Source organism: Octopus sinensis, linkage group LG1 (genome assembly GCF_006345805.1).
Source record: "Octopus sinensis linkage group LG1, ASM634580v1, whole genome shotgun sequence".
Taxonomy (NCBI): Eukaryota; Metazoa; Mollusca; class Cephalopoda; order Octopoda; family Octopodidae; genus Octopus; species Octopus sinensis.
Genome location: NC_042997.1, coordinates 167,013,890 through 167,028,889, shown reverse-complemented (window position 1 = coordinate 167,028,889; position 15,000 = coordinate 167,013,890).

Here is a 15,000-nt window from a genome sequence, read left to right as displayed (position 1 = left end):
ATACATACATACATACACACACACCACACACACATATATATAATATATATATATATATATATATATATATATATATTATATATATATATATAAGGGTAGAAATTAGTACCAGCATTGCCAGAAACAATATTCATTAATGACTCAGTTAGCCACAAAACACTATCTTAAGTTGACGAAAGAGAGGAAGCGACAAAGATCTGTGGCTAATTAAGTCATTTCTGACTCTTTTTTCTAGTAATGCTGGCACTATTATGTGCCCTTGTTTTATATATATATATATATATATATATATATATATATATATATAGATATATATATATATATGCCTTTAGATTTAATTGGTAATTGGCCACCTACATTATATGTATGCATGTAAGGCATGGATTATGTTTGCTGGACCCTTTATCATTATTTTTAAAAGATTATCATAATGTATTTAAATTTGAATTTATGTTGTGTAATATATATATATATATATATATATATATATATATATATATATATATAATATATATTGTGTGTGTGTGTGTTGTGTGTGTGTGTGTGTGTGTGTGTGTGTGTTTGTGTGTGTGTGTGTGTACATCTTGAATTGCGCAGATTCTACGACTGTAAGCAATGTGTATAAACCAACCCGATTCGAGTTAATAACAATAAGCATAAATCCTTTAACTACAAACACTTATTATATTAAAGTTAAAGGTCAGCTCTACATGTACAATTAACCGCGCCTGTTAAAGATGACGAACGCAACCGAAATAAACACATTGTCAATCATTGAATAAAATACAATGAGAACACCGAACCCAGTAACATTTAATCTAATTCCATAGGTTATGTTTTTGAGGGAACACAGGTGGGAGTGAAAAATATTTGGAAATGTTTCGGTTTCTTTCACCAATCAGACCTAGATATGTGTTCACTGCAAGCGTCTTCTGTAAAATCAAAACACTTCGAAGCTTTATAAACCAACGAGTGAGCCTTCTCGTGATCGCAAAATACTCCTCAAATCACACGCCTCTCTCTCTCAGACAATGTCATGTTGGATAATGTGACTCTAGGTTTCCTGTACATAGGAAAAACACGAGCTGGTTGCTGATGGAAGGTCATTGAGTAGAGATCTGCCCGATCAGATTTAACCAGTGGTTAACACAACAGCAACAACTGATGTTCATAAACCAATAATGGAGCATGACCTGAGCTATATATAATGAAATTTCAAGCAAATCACAGATTGCCATCATATAAATAAAGAAATGAAACATGACAGTATGTCTGAATTTACTAGGGCTAATACATGGAACGTGTTTTGTCATAACCAGAGTCTTGGATTAAATGCTTGAAATCGAGTGAACTCTGTTTAGGTTGCCCAATGATCGTTTGGTTTTGTTAAGCCGATCGATAGTTTGAGTTTACCATTTAAAAACTCAAACACAGTGAACCACACAAATACCTGTGGAGGCCCATGGCCTAGTGGTTAGAGCAGCGGACTCGCGGTCGAGGGATCGCGGGTTCGAATCTCAGACCGGGCGATGTGTGTGTTTATGAGCGAAACACCTAAGTTCCAAGCGGCTCCGGCAGAAGGTAATGGTGAACTTCTGCCAACTCTTTCGCCACAACTCTCTCTCACTCTTTCCTCCTGCATCTTGCAGTTCACCTGCGACGGACCGGCGTCCCGTCCAGGTGGGGATCCTATACGCCAAGAAAACCGGGAAACCGGCCGTTATGAGCCAGGCATGGCTCGAGAAGGAACAAACACAAATACCTCAAAATGTCAGTCCACCGTCCTTCGTTGGCGCAATATTTTATAAACAACGAAAAGGTGAAGGACGAAGTTGACCTAGTTGGAATGTGAACTGGACATTTCGTTCTACATTCCAAAAACTTTGCCAATTAGTTATTTATTCTCACAGATTTTTTAACTGTATCCTACAACTTTTCTTGATTAGCTCAGCACCCTGTGTTCTGGAGTTTTCGTGTTTAGTGTTTCAATCGATATTCCAGAAAAGTTCTATCCATGACCATAAAATGTTTTCATTGGCAAAGTGCACTCATAGTTAGATTGCCAAATTTGTCCTTTTCTAACACGCTAAATTACGACAAAGTCTCTAATTTTTATACTCTGTTCCTTTACTTGCATACACACACGCGCACACACGCATCGGCCGTTAACTTGTTATAGTCATTAGAGACCCGCTTTGAAGGGATTTAATCGGAGGAATCGACTCCAGTACTTATTTTTTAAAGCATGATACTCATTCTATCGCTTATGTTTGCCGAACAGCTAAGTTACAGGACCGGAAATTAATCAACACCGGTTGTTAAGCAGTAGTGGAGACAAACACAGATTCAAAGATCATAAACGTGGATGGTATATATATAATATATATATATATATATTATGTGAAATAGAAAGTGAAAATCTTGTAGTAGATTAATCAAAAGTTTAACCGATACCTTAGTAGCAAAAATCACAGCAGTAAACAGCACGTTTGGAGGTACAACCATCTGGCGTTGCAACCGTGCGTTGGTGCGGATAATTGAACTTAAAACATTATTGGTGAATTGAAAAATGGAGCTGAACGCAGATTGAACAGAAATCGTTTTATTTCATTGAAATGTTCAATCTGCGTTCAGCTCCATTTCTTCAATTCACCAATAATGTTATATATATATATATATATATATATAATATATATATATATATATATATATATATATATATATATATATATATTATATACGATGGGATTCTTTCAGTTTCCGTTACCAAATTCACTTGCGAGTCTTGGTCGGCCCGGAGGCTATAATAGAAAACTTCTCCAAGATGCCACGCACATGGGACTGGACCTGAAACCATGTGATTGAGAAACAATCTTCTTACCATACAGCCATGTTTGCGCCTATATATATATATATTATATATATATATATATATTATATATATATATATATGTGCATGTGTGTGTGTGTGCTTGTGTTTGTGTATGTGTGTTTGTGAGTGTAAAACTATACAGGGACCGAAACCATACGGTGGTCTCGGGGCTAAAATAGTTGGACGTTCTCTCCCCCGCTTGCAACATATAGAGAGTGCAGAGTGCACTGAATAACCAGCTGGAGTAGGTGTCCTTCTAGGGTTAAGACACCAGTATTGCCGGTTCCTAGAGAACACCCGTGTTTAGGTTAAACACTCTTCCTCAGTACAAATACTGCTTTGATCTTTATAGGGATTTTCTTAACTAGTTAGTAAAAGAACTCGGAAGGTTACTCCTCTAACCATCTTTCGAGACCCCTTAAAGCCAGGAACATTTCAGCACTTCCTTGTGTGTGTGTGTGTATGTATATATATATATATATATATATATATATAATATATACTTTATTTAAAAGTAGCAAAATTTTTTACAAAAGCTGTTACTCAGAGTTTCACGTTCCCGTTCGTCGGACAGTCTTCTTAATTTAGAACAGAAGTAACGTTGTTTCTGTTCTATTTTAACAAAACTGTCGCGACGAACGGGAACGTGAAACTCTGAGTAACAGCTTTTGTTATATTTCTGCTGCTTTTAAATAAAGCATATTTCTCTACCTCTGGTATTTGAGTACTCTTTTTTTTCCACCTTGTTTCACATTCATATGCTTACTCCGGTATATATTATGCATATATATATATATATATATATATATATATATATATATATATATATATATATATATACATACATGTTTCTGTGTATTTCTGCTGTGGGTATGTAGGTATGCGTACACAGTCACACACAAAAAGAGACGAGGAAAATGTGATTGAACGATTGAGTGAAAGAATGACTAGCTGATTCAGGAGAATGGAAGAAAGAATACACAGATAAAGATACTGTGTGGTTGATTTGTTTGCGTGTTTGCGTCTTTTAGTTTTGAATGTTTAAGTCCGCATCCAAAGGCAAACCAGTACTTAGAGTCTGGCTCTGTTTATATGGAATGCCAGACGAATTTCATATATGTGTCAAAATACTGGAAAATCTAGAGTAGTTTGGCAGTTTAATCCGATAATCATTATTTCGATAATCGTTAAGTTTGTTGAAATATGATGCAATTACATTTTCCAGACTGCAATACGATTGCACAAAACTACTGAAATTTAATAGTTTCAAATCGAATAACAATCAGACTGATATACATTGCTACATCTGAACACATCACCTTTTTAGTTTTTACAGTGCCATAACGTATACTTGTGGCAACAACAACAGCATCAATAACAACAACAAAAACGCAACAACACCACTGGTTTTGACAGCCATGTCTTGATACATCATTTATACATAAATCTAATTGTACATCGTTCTGATCTCAGTAATGATATGGTTACTCAACATTGAACAGTACGCAAAGCAGGCGAACACTGTATAGCAAATAGAGAAGCCTCCACGAATGGTTTCAATTCCCAGGAGAAATTCAATAAATGTTAAGAAAGACAAACATCAACAGCAAGGTATATATTATTAAAAAAACATGTATATATGTACATATATATATATATATATATATATATATATATATATATGATTTTGATTTTGATTTTGATTTTTCCAGTTTCAGCTAATGAGCTGTGGCCATGCTGGGCACACCGCCATTTGGTTTGCTACACGGGTTACCTCACGGATGCTTTTTAGCAAACGCCATATGATGCATGAGAGAGTTCGATGCAGCTGCCCTCATCTGCACCTCCTGCCGTGAAGTTGGTTCATCCATCCGGACACCTGACAGGAAGAGATCCAGTCCTACTTTAAAGACATCCGCATCTACACCATACAGGTCCCTCAGGTTCTTCGGAGGATATTGAAGAGCCGTGGGCCTCTGAAGCCCAGGCTATCACAATATCTTGTCCTACATCTTGATGGCAAATTGGAGTCCTTGGTACTACGCAGTGGCGTCCGGTTCTGGCGTTTGTGTGACTCTCGATGCCAAAGTCTGGGACAAGACCTTCCAGGATCTTCCAGATATATATTATGGCATATCTTCTCGCCTACGCTCCAGGGATAGAGCTTTAATCTCTTGAGTCTCTCCCAGTAGCTCGTATGCCTGACAGAGGCTATCTTCTTCGTGTAGCTTCGTTGGATCGCCTCAAGTTCTGTGATCAACTTGACACTGGATGGTGACCATAGCTGAGAGCAATAGTCAAAGTGGCTTAGGACAAGTGTCTTCAGAGGACCATCATGGTTTCTTGTTCTCTTGTTCTAAAGGTTCTAAGAATCCATCCAGCCAGCCGTCTGCATTTCATTGTCAGTTTAGCAACATGTACATGAAAGGTCGCGTTATCACTCATGTGAATACCCAGGTCACGCACTGATTGTGCCTCTGGATTGCAATCCCTCCGGGTCCAGTGTATTCATTGGTATTGCATTCAGTTTTGCATGCTGATAGTATAAAGCTTGAAAATTTTCAGCATTGAACTGCATGCTATTCTTTTCAGCCCACTTGTATATTTCGTCCAGCTCACATTGCAGGTGCTTAGTGTCTTCAGGGTTCTGTATTGCCTGTGAAACTTTTGTATCATCTGCATAACTTCTGATCGTGGCTCTCCGCGTGGCTGAGGGCATGTCTGAGAGGGCCATTATGAACAGCAGTGGTCCCAAAACAGTGCCCTGTGGAACACCGCTCACTATTTGCGTGCTAATGGAAGTGGCTCCATTGGCTGCTACCACCTGACTTCTATTCTTCAGAAAGTCATGAAGCCATTCTCCTAGTTTTCCAACTATGCCAAGATCACGCAGTTTGTGACATATCATTCCATGATCGACTTTATCGAAGGCCTTTGCGAAGTCGAGATATATGACTTCCACATATATATATATATATATATGTAGTATTATATATATATATATATATATATACCAATTAAGGACTGAACACGAAAAGTGGACAGTCAACATGCTAGATATAGACGTTGACTAGCATGTTGACTGTCCACTTTTCGTGTTCAGTCCTTAATTGGTATATATAAATATTTTAATCTTCGGATTCTTTCTTTAATATGCTAGACCACTGGTTCTAATTGATAAATATCAATTTTTACCCTAAATTTAATTTTATATATATATATATATATATATATATATATATATATATATATATATATACATATACAATATATATATGTATATATATGTATTATATATATACATATACATATATATATATGTTATATATATATATATATATATATGTATATATACATATATATTATACATATAAATATATATTATATAAATTATTATATATATATATATATATATTACATATATATGTATATATATACAATATATATATATATGTGTGTGTGTATATATATAATATATATAGTATATATATTATTATAATAAAGGGTTAATTGCCACAAGTTGCTCAAAACCACATACCGAAAATATTAGAAATAGCAGCCAAATAGGTCACTACTTCTACTACTAGTAAAAAAATCTCCACAAACAAACAGAATTTGTAACTCGTATATGGCAAAGAGAACGAAGACAACGAAATCCCAGCCTATTGGATTAATTATAGACGAATCCGTTTCTGGATTAGAACCGAAAGTTCATTTCCTTGTCAATATAATATTTCCTATAAATCTAGAAATTCTAGGAAAAAAACTCACCCATTACACCAACTCGATCAGGCTACATCGAACGATATAACGGTCCGCTAGCATCTCTACATTTATATAGACAGGCGAATTCGTATCTCCCTCCAAAATTACCACGTGAGTTACAAAAACATTACCAACGAAACGAAGTTTCGCAGATTAATTGTATGGGAGTAATAGTATTGTATATATAGTATTGTATATATAGTATTGTATATATATATATATATATATATATATATATATATATATATAGATATAAATTTAGCAATTAAGGACAACTACTTAATAAGGAAACTTAACAAGAAATTGTCAGGTAGATAGCGTAAAAACCTCATAAGAGAAAAAATTTCGAAAATAATTATTTCTTATTGAACATATTAATTTATATATAGAGGGCATTATACATACATGCCAGAAGGCATTCTACATACACGCCATACGCTAAGAGGGACAATCAGTCATTTCTACCAAAAATATTACTAATCCCACCGAATGCAATTTTTCAAAGAAAGACATTTAAAATATATAGACCTGTATCACAGTGATTTCATACTTACGTAATCATCAGCAGGCCTGCTGATGATTACGTAAGTATGAAATCACTGTGATACAGGTCTATATATTTTTAAATGTCTTTCTTTGAAAAATTGCATTCGGTGGGATTAGTAATATTTTTGGTAGAAATGACTGATTGTCCCTCTTAGCGTATGGCGTGTATGTAGAATGCCTCCTGGCATGTATGTATAATGCCCTCTATATATAAATAAATATATATATATATATATATATATATATATATATATGTGTATATATATATATATACATATATATATATTATATATATATATATAATATATATATATATACATATATATATATATATAATATATATATATATAATGTGAAATAGAAAGATGAATAATCTTGTAGTAGATTAATCAAAAGTTTAACCGATACCTTAGTAGCAAAAATCACAGCAGTGAACAGCACGGTTGGAGGTACAACCATCTGGCGTTGCAACCGTGCGTTGGTGCGGATAATTGAAATTAAAACATTATTGGTGAATTGAAGAAATGGAGCTGAACGCAGATTGAACAGAAATCGTTTTATTTCATTCTACACGTGTTTCGAAAGGCACAAATTACCAAAATCCGATTGAATAATGGGACCATATTGTGTCTTTCTCTTCAGGAAGAAAAAGGAAATCCGTTGGAAAAACAAAAACAGAACAGAGGCAGAGCAAAAAACAAATCGAACTGTGCTCCTAAGAGCCCATGGCGAAACTGTTTTCAGTGTATGTTGAGAACCGGTGGCTGAAGAATTCAACAGGTCAGGCATCGGTCAATCATGTGGGTGAGGGTGTATAGATGTTCTTTGTGACCGAGAATAAAGTTCTGACTATTTAAAGAATATTGGATGTTTTATAAGGGGCGAGAAAAAATCTACTTAGAGACGTGTGTGTGTGTATACTGTTCTATATATGTGTGTGTTGGCGTAGGGGTAGAAAACATTTTTTGTGTACGTGTGTGCGTTTGATCGTTCGGCTGTCAGTGGCTACTGCCGTGATAACCGTTGGGTGGCAGAAAGAAAAAAAATAAAGAAATTATATATATATATTATGTTTTATGTGTGTGTGTGTGTGTTCATCTAAGCCTGCCTTGATAAGGAACCCCCCGCTGTGAAAAAACAAGCCCCGTTTGTCTTACAGGAGTAATTTCCCTTGCAGTGGTTAATTGTAGATATCTTAAAATCTATTTCAGAATTTGTTACCAAGGGCTATGGTGCCGGTCTTATTTATAAACGCTATTTAAAGGCCAGATAAGTGTAACGCCGCCAATGGGGGCATCGAAAAGCCGACTGTAAGAGCCCGTTTACCATCCGGCTCTGGCAAACAAAATATGGAAGAGTTCGGAGACACAAAGGTTGCACTGTCTTCTGCCCCTATCAAATGGGAGGGCCACCGACAAAATTGACCATTCCAGCCTATAGCTTAAGTTCGCATCCTTCAGTCGCCATATTAGCTTACTGAGTCCCGTGGTCTGGCGCTTGTTCACGTCCCGAAAAGTTGCGTAATGGTTGGAGACACGCAAAGACAATCTTGAGGATGATGCCCCTATATAAGTGAAGGCATCTGAGTCCGTGTAAACCTTGCATTGGTAGACGGCGTTTTTGATCTTGGAGTTCGCCGACGTGAATCTTACTCTGCTAGGATTGGTTTCTGAAATTAGAACTGCGTTCCTGTCACTATATTCGTTCCGAGACCTGCAGCCGCTTACTACTCTATTTTCCACTACGTCACTATTAACTATAGGAATAACCCCTGATTCTCCACTATCTATCAGAGTGCTGTCATTGCTACTGCCCGTGGTACTGCTATTGCGGGAAATGATGCTGGGGATGCTAAAGGGGCTCTCTACCCTACTCCCATTGTTACCATCAACCACAACACCCCTATTTATAACTATACCCCTAGTGGGTACTCCCTGGCTGGAGCTGAGATTATGTGTCACTGTACTGGCTCTCATATCATTATTACTACTATAATTATTCCTACTGAGCATTAAACCGGGAGCGGAAGAGGCTGTGCCTCCGGAAAAAGGTGATAGGGTCTTAGTAAGTAGCCTATTATTATGGGAGGCGATTATCTGGGCGAGGTTTTTAGTGTTGGAGAAAGCTATCCTAACTTTATGTGAGTTAACCGTGGAGTAATATTGGAATTTCTGGGGAAGTTATTGGCGATGGCTTGTCTAAACATGAGGGGGAGGTTAGTTCTAATCTGCTTACCAAAGGGGATTACAAACCATATATGCTTATTCCTATCAGTGTGATGGGTCGGGACGCCAGCTCTCGCATTTGGGTGGGTGATTCTCGGATGAATAACGGGTCTTGGGTTAGTGTAAGACCTCCCGGACCGATAATTATCCTTGTTCGCTAAATTAAATGCGGGAGCGACTACCCCGGTATCCGCCGCGCTCCCGTCCTTACTTAAAATGTTAATGTTATTTATACGGCCCTATCCTGATGACCGAATGATGGCATCGGAAGGGCCGGATCAATATAAATTACCTTCTGCCTATAACCGGCCTTGGATAGTGCGGCGTTATAAAAATCCGCTTTCTGCATAAAAATATCGGCACTGGCGGACAGGCCAGACAATCTTAGAGAGATGTTTTTAACCAAATTGTCTGTTACGGTTTTGGCATGATTTGAGAAGACACTGACATACTTCAAATTAGTGGAAGGCTTATGGTAAGGGCAGTATGAGTCGCTATTAAGGTTAAGTGTAACGTCTAGGAAATTAGCCTTGGTGAGTTCGTTATCAAAAACTATACTCATGCCCATTCTATTAAAAAACCTAGCTAACCTGCTCTTAGTTTTCTGCACTATTCTGTTCGTGGTGTTTTGCAGGTAAAACAGACAATCGTCACGATACAGGCCGCCCGCGATCTCCGGGAATTGATCGGACAATTCGTAGAGAATATATATTCCGACCAAATCGGCTATCTGCGCACTATCCGAACTACCCATAGGCACATCAAATTCATTGGGAGTATCCTTACGGATCCACAGCTTATTATCAAACTTAATAAACGATTTCCTGGCAACTAAAATGATATCTATCTCTTCTCTGGTGAGGCCTGCCTTGTTGTGAGCATGCCAGAGGGCCTTATTTAGCACACTAGGGTTAATCGAGGGGTAGAAGCTGGCGATATCAAACTGAATGAACCTAGTACGGTTCTTATTGGGGATGGAAGAGAACCACTTCACTACCTGCGAGGAGTTGGCCCAGAGGCTGAGCTTCAGCTTGTTTACTAAACTAGGGATATATTTATCTAAAATGTACTTACTGATTATCCCGATATCAGATCTAGCAGGGCATATGAGTCTTAGCGCTGGGTTGGTGTGGAAGTTAGGTTTATGGTCCTTCACTATAAATCTGGGTTGCTTGGGGCTAAGCGGCTGAGTTCTCATTTGAATTCGGTGTTTAAATATTATATCCTTAATTTCCAAGTTTACCTTCCTCAGGGCACTCCAATTGGTTTTTCTATAATTTTTCTTGATCACACGTCTCTAAGTAGATTTTTTCTCGCCCCTTATAAAACATCCAATATTCTTTAAATAGTCAGAACTTTATTCTCGGTCACAAAGAACATCTATACACCCTCACCCACATGATTGACCGATGCCTGACCTGTTGAATTCTTCAGCCACCGGTTCTCAACATACACTGATAAACAGTTTCGCCATGGGCTCTTAGGAGCACAGTTCGATTTGTTTTTTGCTCTGCCTCTGTTCTGTTTTTGTTTTTCCAACGGATTTCCTTTTTTCTTCCTGAAGAGAAAGACACAATATGGTCCCATTATTCAATCGGATTTTGGTAATTTGTGCCTTTCGAAACACGTGTAGAATGAAATAAAACGATTTCTGTTCAATCTGCGTTCAGCTCCATTTCTTCAATTCACCAATAATGTTTTATATATATATATATATATATATATATAAATATATGAAAGAATGGAGTTGAACGACGAATTAACAAAATACCTTTATTTTCGACATATGTTTCGAAGGCTGCATATTCCTAATTGCGAAGGAATGAGGAGTATATTATGCCGCTTTCTCATCTCTGATGTGAATTTGCTACCCAGGTATCGGTTAACCGAATTATCCATAACAAGAAAATTCATTCAACTACTCAAATATATATATATATGTATATATATTGATGAGTTAAGTTAGAGGTTATAACAACCGTCTATGGGATACTTGTATCCAATGAATCCACTGGTGTATTACCTATAGTTAATCATGAGCATTGGTATTAATGTTCATAAATGATAGGTAATGACAAAAATAAACTAAAGTGTATCAGTATTCAAGGAAAGTAGAAAATGGAGATACAATTGATGAATAGCAATTGATTTACATCAATTATCATTTATTAATTAATTACAAAATAACAGAATCTCAACTTACAGCTGTTTCCGTTAGCGTGATTCTTCGGTTAACCAGCTCAACAATAATAAAAATAGTTATTATTGTAAGTCAAATAATCAGTGGGTAGTTATAAAATTTCTATACTAACAACACTATGACACGCCAGAGTAATAACCTTCCAAACGCAAACAGAATATACCCTAAATAATAACAACAATGAAAGTCCTTGACCAACCAAACGTATCACCGCCCTACACTCATTTGTTAACCATTACAAAATTCTATTACAAGAATGTTAACATACCTAGTTACTAAGTTTTTAAATACTGGACGAAACTTTATAGCTTTGACCTTTACATTGTCAAAGCAGAGGATTAAACCCAATAAAACTAAAAATAACTAAAACAACTAGCACCTTTTAGACCTACCTACATTCCTGTATACTAGCCATCTCAATATGGCTAACCACTAAGGGTGGGTGTTACTGTAGCTTTTAGCCCCGGGGCTAAAAGCTACAGTAACACCCACCCTTAGTGGTTAACCATATTGAGATGGCTAGTATACTTTACGTTGTCGAGCAGTTACTGTTTACATCTCGTTCAGAGATTTATTATTGCTTGCTATTATTTAGTTCTATAACTACCGGTAATTCATATTACACTTTTTAATTTTTTAATTTTATTTCTTGACTTACCAAATGGCTCATATAGTTATTATATATTTAACCCATATGTCATAGTGTTGTTAATAAAGAAATTTGTCTTGTGCTTTGATGTTCACAAGATGACGTGGGTAAGTCTTATGGTTGTTGGTCTGATTGTTTCTCTCCAGGGGTTGATTGTTCTATAAGCTATTTGTTTAATAGGTAGAAATGTTAACCATTGTGGAGGTAGAATTTGTGGGCAATATGTTTATTCATATTTCTTCAATTCTGTAACAAAGGTCGGTATTTTATGATATATTATTTTAGGTCTGTGTATATATGTGAAAGTGGGGCATTATATAAGTGTATATATACTCGTGTATAAAAAGGGAATAAAATTCAGTTTTAAAATTTGATATACAAGTTTTCTTTTAATAGAATGAAAATTAAAAGACAAAAGGGTCTTCCAGCTTATATATATATTAAATATATATTGCGAATATATATTTGTGTGTGTATGTAGGTTTTTGAGCTAATATTAGAAATTCTTTTGTGTAGATCATGGCTGGAGATAAGAAACTTTTTAATAATTTCTACGATACTAGTAGCGTAATATTGAGAGTCCTAGGCTACACTATATTTTGGGGTCTGAATTTCAATGTTTGAGAAATAACGGGTAAATATATACGTAAGAAAAATATTGAGTCTGTCTCTCATTTAGATGCAACAATACGGCACAGATTACCCACTAGTCTATATAAACAGGTCTTCTGGTTTTATAAATTTATAAATATAACTTGATAGAAGTTATATTCACAAATATAATTTGAGAGAACTACTGGAGATAGAAGAAAAATAATAATGTTATGTGTCAGAATGAGGTGAATGATGAGGAAGAGAAAAGCACAATGGCTAGCTGACGACTTTTGAGAAAATTAAGATTGTATACTTGGAAATATGTGTGTATGATGAAAAGTGTTTTGCTGGCATGTTAGTGATACCTTGTAGTGTATGTTTGGTAGCACAGCTAAAGCTTGCGCTTCCTCGCTGTTACATTAAAACATCAATGATTCAGCGTCAATGCAATTAAAATCAACATCAAATTGCGCCATACTGTTTCCACAAGGGTGCAGAGAAAGGACAACGTAGAGGAGTAGAGAATAAAAGCTGAAGCACTCATTTCTGAATGGTGCTAATGGCTTAAAGTGGATTTGAAGAGAAGCGTTCATTTCTTTCGAGCAACCCAATGAAGATATAATATGATCTAACTTGACAAAAATGTTTTGATTGTTGAAAAGGTGATTTATGGACACCAGTCAGGATCGAAAGCAAATCCTTTCAGTGCCATGAGAGCGGGCTCAGGAAAACAGAGGCCTTAAACATGAAGGAATCTGTGAAGGAATCGGTGAAGGAATCGTATGAAAAACTAGGGTATCAGCGTATAGTTCTTCTCATCAGAGGTGGAATTGGTTGGTGTTAGACTTAGAATGGATAGCAGAGCAATGATGTTAATCGGAGAGAAAATTACGAAATACTTTACCGAGAGAGAGAGAGAGAGAGATAGAGAGATAGATAGAGAGACAGAGACAGGTAGACAAACAGGCAGAGACAGAGACAGACAGACAGATCAAAGCTGAAAGCTAAAAAGGAATCCTCAAAAAGGTTAATGACTGCAAGATTGTAATCGTTACAATGCCAGGAGAATGGAAGAAAAAAGTGTGCCACAGCAAGAACCACAAGAACCCAGGCTTTCCTTAGTATTGTCAACGCTGTTTCGTTCTGACGATGCTGCATACAGCACGGTACCGAAATTATTGTAATCTCTAGTCGACAACTATTGTAAGGCATGTTCTGTAGGATGAACTGTATGCAAAATACTAAGCGAGAAGTCAGAACGTTTAACATACGAAAATGTTGTGAATATTACTGCTGTAATATACCTTAAATTATTTCTTATGGCCAATTATTTAGTATACCGTCATCTCAAATATCAGCTTTTATATACCTTCTAAAGAAATAAGCCTCACTAAATGATTAAGCACTTACTAAAGCTATACATTAATAGAAAACAACAAAAGAATTCTTTAGGTTTGTCGTAAATTGTACAAACCTGTTCGTGCGGTATTTGTTTACGCCTGTGAGTTCGCATGTAATAGAAGCATAGATGTTTTTATAACTATGTATTACACATGTATATGTATGATTGAACGTAAGTACGTATTCATGCGTGTGTGCTTGTTTGTATTCATTTAATCATGTGTGTGTGTTTGTGTAAACATGTTTGTGTATTTTCTTTTATCCTTTTCTTTTCAGCCATTGGACTGCACCCATGCTGGATTATTTCTCTGAAAACTTTTAGTCGAACAAATAGATCAAAGTTCTTATCTCCATTTAAGTATGATACTTGTTCTGTTGGACTCTTTTGTCGATTTGCTACGTTACTGGAATGTAAACAAAGAAACGCCAGTTGTTAAGCGATATGGAGGGACACACACACACATACACACACAAAAATGCACACACATACACACACAAAGACGCACACACATACACACACAAAGACACACACACATACACACACAAAGACATACATACGTACAGTCAGAAAGACACACACATATTTCTTTATTGCCCACAAGGGACTAAACATAGAGGGGACAAACAAGGACAGACAAAGGGATTAAGTCGATTACATCGACGCCAGTACGTAACTGGTACTTATTTAATCGACCACGAAAGGATGAAAGGCAAAGTCAACCTCGAAGGAATTTGAACTCAGAACGTA